The sequence below is a fragment of the Hyperolius riggenbachi genome, chromosome 8, assembly GCF_040937935.1.
Source record: "Hyperolius riggenbachi isolate aHypRig1 chromosome 8, aHypRig1.pri, whole genome shotgun sequence".
Classification (NCBI taxonomy): Eukaryota; Metazoa; Chordata; class Amphibia; order Anura; family Hyperoliidae; genus Hyperolius; species Hyperolius riggenbachi.
Window position 1 is genome coordinate 59,169,045 of NC_090653.1, and position 6,000 is coordinate 59,175,044.

Below are 6,000 nucleotides of genomic sequence, written 5' to 3' on the forward strand. Positions count from 1 at the left end.
GAGCAGTACCGAGGCACTTAGCTGCCAAACTTTTGTGGTTCAGAATGGGCCACCATGTTGGACCTCTGCGAAGTCCTCCAAAATTTTGAGCAATCCACGTTGCTTGTGAGCGGCGATAACTCATTAGTCAGCATTACAATACCACTGCTGTGTTTACTGAAGACATTAATGTTGAAGATCAAGGAAGACGCAATCAGGATGGAAGAGGAGGAATTCAGAGAGGACACCACACAGCGTGACATTATCCACATCAGGCAATCTGCCTCAGGAACTGCTGGTCCCTTGTATGATGAAGAGGATGAGGAACAGCTGGAGTTGGAGCAGGACATGGTTGCCTTTACTGCCGAGGGACATGGCCGTGCATGTTTGACTTCCACAATTCAGTGGAAATGGGCAGGAGAAGACGAGAGCATGATGCTGGTGATGGTGCATCACAAGCAAGCATAGAACATTATGATGATGACGAGCAACCTGTTGGGACTCTGGCACACATGGCTCAGTTCATGTTAGGCTGCATTGAACACGGCCCGCGCATTGTCCGAATTCTGGTGGACGTGGAGTACTGGGTTTATACCCTTCTGGATCCACGGTGCAAAGAAAACTTTCCAACATTGATTGAAGAAAGTGTCAGACAGGTAAAAATGCAAGAGTACCAGAAGGCCCTTGTGGAGAAATTGGTGAGGAGATTTGCACCCTCCTCCAGCCACGCTGACAGACTGACTTCCGCTAACCCAGGACTAGGAGGGGAGCAAAGAACAACACAAGCTGCAGCTAGTGCCCACAAGGGAATGATATCGGCAGTGTCCAAGGTGTGGCAAAGTTTTCTGACACCCAGGCAGCGGCCCACAGAACAGCATTCGTGCAGTTCCACCTCCAACACCGCTCACCTGCAGAGGATGGTCAAGGACTACATGTCAGATGGCGTAGCTGTGTTCAACGATCCATCAGTCCCCTTTAATTATTGGGTCTTTAAGCTAGACACCTGGCACAAACTGGCACTGTACGCAATAGAGGTGCTGGCTTGCCCTGCCGCCAGCGTTATGTCCAAATGTTGTTTCAGTGCTGCCGGAGGCATCGTTACAGATAGGCGTATCCGCCTCTCCACAGCAAATGCAAACCGTCTGACACAAATAAAAATGAATACATTGTGGATTGGAACCGACTTCGCAACACCCCCCGACCAAGCAGCACCATGAACATCTGTGCTGGGTTAGCGTTGCCGGTCCCAGATAGGAATAGGACTGCTTTTCAGGAATATCTCCTTTGTATAATATTTATCAATGCATGGCGGCAAAATGCATTGGCTTAAAGTGAACCTGAGGTGAGAATGAGATGGAGGTTGCCATATGTATTTCCTTTTAAACTATACCAGTTACCTGGCAGCCATAATCATCTATTTGGACACAGTGGTGTGTGAATTAAACCAGGAAAAAAGTATGCAGGTAATCTTGCCAGGTCGGACATTATTGTCAAAAACACCTGATCTGCTGCATGCTTGTTTAGGGTCTATGCCTGAACGTATTAGAGGCAGAGGATCTGCAGGACAACCAGGCAACTGGTGTTGCTTAAAAGGAAATAAATATGGCAGCCTCCATGTCACTCTCACCTCGGGTTCACTTTAAGCCTGCATTTTGTCCTCATTCAAGGCCTGGGTTGTATCACAAAGCGTGGCCTTGTTCTCCTGTACCTCCTCTTCCATCCTGTGTGCTGGGTTAGCGTTGCCGGTCCCATTGGTAGGACTGCTTTTCAGGATTATCTCATTCCTATTATATTTATCAATGTATGGTGACAAAATGCATTGCTTTAAAGAGAACCCGAGGTGGGGTACTGACAATGAAATCCGCATACAGAGGCTGGGTCTGCCTATACTGCCCAGCCTCTGTTGCTATACAGATCCCCACTAAGCCCCCCCTGCGCTCTGCTATCCCCATAAATCACAGCCGCGCTGCCGACACGCAGCGTGTCACAGCGGGCTGTGTTTACCTCTGTATTGTCAGTATCAGTGCTCCCCCCACCTCCTGCATAGCTCCGGTCCCCGCACATGTAACTTCCCTCCCCACTGATTGGAGGGAAGGGATGCGGGAGTGGACAGGAGCTATGCAGGAGGCGGGGGGAGTGCTGAGACTGACAATACAGAGGTAATCACATTTAAGGGTGATCGCAGAGCGCAGGGGGTGCTTAGGGGATCTGGATAGCAACAGAGGCTGGGCTGTATAGGCAGACCCAGCCTCTGTATGCAGATTTCATTGTCAGAACCCCGCCTCGGGTTCGCTTTAAGCATGCATTTTGTCCTCATGCAAGGCCTGGGTTGTGTCACAAAGTGTGGCCTTGTTCTGCTGTACCTTCTCTTCCATCATATGTGCTGGGTTAGCGTTGCCGGTCCCATTGGTACTAGGACAGCTTTTCAGGATCTCATTTGTATAAAATTTATAAATGCATGGCGATAAACTGCATTGGCCTTAAGCGTGCAGTTTTTCCCCATACATGTATGCCTTTTTTGGGGAGTTTTATTTGTTTTATTGGCAGTCAAGTATAATTGGCAAACTGCTCTGCAAACATCAGTCCCTGCTTTTATCCTGAGCCTAAGATCTGTGTGTAAAATGCCCCCCCCCCCCACACACACACACACACACACACTATTTCCAACCCATTTTGCAGAAGTTTCCCTCATTTTGCAAGTTTTTTCAGGCCTGCAGGCATGCTTGGGTCCCCATTGACTTAAATTGGGCTCGGTGTTCCGCCGAATATCCCGAACATCCGGACCATGTTCGGCCGAGCCGAGCCCGAATATCTGGGTGTTTAATCAACACTAAGAGATACATCTTGAAGTAGTACAGATAAATCATGTGTTAAGTCAGAGAAGAGATAGCTCATGAGTTAAGTCAGATAAGGAAAAATAAATCATGGGTTAAGACAAAAAAAGGGACATAAATGAGAGAAGGAGAAATAAATAATGTGTTAACTCAGATAAGGAGAGATTAAACATGAGTTAAGACGGATAAGGAGAGACTGATAATATGTTAAGTCAGATATGGAGAGATTAATCATGAGTTAAGACAAGGAGAGATTAATCATGAGTTAAGTCAGAAAAGGAGACATAAGTCAGATAAGGAGAGATAAATCACGGGTTAAGTCAGATAAGGAAATATAAATCATGAGTTAAGTTAGATAAGGAGAGATTAATCATGAGTTAACTGTAGTGAGGAGAATATGGAGGCTGCCATATTTCTTTCCTTTTAAACAATATCTGTTGCCCACGAGCCCTGCTGGTCTATTTGGCTGCAGTAGTGTCTGAATCATACCAGAAACAAGCATGCAGCTAATCTTGTGAGATCTGACAATAATGTCAGAAACACCTTATCTGCTGAATGCTTGTTCAGGGGCTATGGCAAAAAAATATTAGAGGCAAAGGATAGCCAGTCAACTGGTATTGCTTAAAAGGAAATATGACAGCCTCCATCTCTCTCTCACTACAGTTGTCCTTTAAGACAAGGCGAGATTAATCATGAGTCAAGTCAGAAAAGGAGACTTAGGTCAGATAAGGAGAGATAAATCATCAGTTAAAACAAACAAGGAAAGATAAATCATGAGTTAAGACAAATAAGGAAAGATAAACTGTGAGTTGAATCAGATAAGGCGAGATAAATCATGAGTTAAGACAGATAAGGAGAGATAAATTGAGAGTTAAATCAGATAAGGAGATATACATCATGACTAAAGACAGATAAGGAGAGATTAATTATGAGCTAAGACAGATAAGGAGAGATAAATCATAAGTTAAGTCAGACAAGGAGAGATAAATCAGGCGTTAAGTAAGATAATGCCTTAACAGAGATAAGGAGAAATCAATTGACAGTTAATAAGTAAGATGAGATAATTCCAGAGAAAAGCTTTGTGAATCCACCCCATAGTGGGAGGTTGTAGAGAGAGACGCTACATTTGTGCATGGGACAATTACAAACGTTCATCCCAAACCACACAAGAGGGATACAAGTGTCACCCTTTGTGATGACTTTCCATGTGATTACACCTAGGGATCACTGCTGAGTGCTGACTCCTGACTGCTTGTAACATTTATTTGCCCTTTGGAATATGTAAATGACAAGGTAGTTTCAGGGCCGGATTTCTGGAAAGGCCAGAAAGGCCACGGCCTAGGGCGATAAAATTAGATAAGATAAGAAGGGCGGCATGACTTGGAGAGAGAAGAGGTCATATGTCAAAGTAAATTATCTCCTCTGTTCCCGCAGCGCAGCCATCCAGCGCCCTGCTCTGCACTAATAGCTGAATTCCAGAGTTTCCCAATCCCTGCATCTCTCTCTCACTTCCTGATGTGTTAAAACAATCAGGATCAATCATAACGGTCATCTGATAATCCATTCCTTTCTTTGTATGATAGACTTACAGATCAATGTGAGAAATACCAGAGATTTACATTACAAAGCAGATAGAACTAAGTTCCGCTGAGTTTTAATGCAGGCATTCCCAAACATCAGTGAGCTCTGCAGTTTCTTCTCCTCTTTTTACAACTTTGACACTGACCTCAGCAGATGTTAATTTATCTAATTCTAATTTATGACTGTTGTTAAGACTTTTTTTTTCCTAGCTAGCAGTGGTCTCTTCTGTTCCTTAGTTAACTCTTTCCTGACTCATTTTCTGTGCTCCAGCTCCTAAAATCTATGAGACTGCAGGATACAAAATGCTGTTTTCTTCCCTTTCATTGCTAAATTGTCATTTTAAATACACCTGAGCAGTGGTGCTCATCCAATATTTGGGTATCCGAACTACCCAGATAATCTAAACTTTTTCCACTATCCGAACTTTGAATAGCAATTCGGATATTTTTAAAATCTGAATAGCACTATCCGAACAAACTCGAATTTCCCATCTGAGAGAGAAAGGGATTTTAAGTCCCCACATCATTAAAAAAACATGATGTTACATGCCTCATTTACCCTGAAAAACGTTTTAAAGGCAATTTAAATAAGCCTTCTTCAGACTTTGTTCCCGTATACTGTCAATATGTTAGAGCACACCACCATATGTACATTCAGCATTCAAAAGAGATGCATAGATTTTTCAGCAAATATAAATAAATGTCATTCAGATGCTTTAAAGTGAAGCTGAACTCTTGCACAGGACAGAAGGAAAACAGAGAACTGTACCCTGTATGTATTTAGAGAGCCTGTCTAATTCCCCCTCCTCTGTGTCACAAGTTGTAATTTAATCTCTACACTGTGTCACCTAACTGCCAAAACAGCTAAGCTCATTTGAAAGCACAGGATGTTAAAAATATGTCTGCTTCCATAAAAGCAGGAAGTAGACACACTGCAGATTTATTGCAGGATTTGTATCAGCTGTAACAAAGAAATGTTTTTATTTAAAGGTTATGTTGTTGTGTATCTTTTAGAGCAGAGAGGAAGTTCTGAGTTCAGGTCCACTCTAATTACAACAGAACAGCCAAAGTGGGTCCTGACAGGATGTTTGCTACTTACCTCTTCTCTGTTTTGGATGAGCTTCTCTCCATTGCACTGCCCTGTCTGACTGCAGCCAGTCTCACAGAGGACAAAGAAGCAGCGCATGCTCTGGCCACTCGCGCTCCCTGTCACCTGTCTGTGGCTCCAACTGCAGGCAGTTGCACAGAGGACAAAGAAGCAGCGCATGCTCTGGCCACTCGTGCTCCCTGTCACCTGTGTGTGGCTCCAACTGCAGGCAGTTGCACAGAGGACAAAGAAGCAGCGCATGCTCTGGCCACTCGCGCTCCCTGTCACCTGTCTGTGGCTCTGACTGCAGCCAGTCGCACAGAGGACAAAGAAGCAGTGCATGCTCTGGCCACTCGCACTGCCCTGCCACCTGTTTGTGGCTCTGACTGCAGCCAGTTGCACAGAGGACAAAGAAGCAGCGCATGCTCTGGCCACTCACGCTCCCTGTCACCTGTCTGTGACTCCAACTGCAGCCAGTTGCACAGAAGACAAAGAAGCAGCGCATGCTCTGGCCACTCGC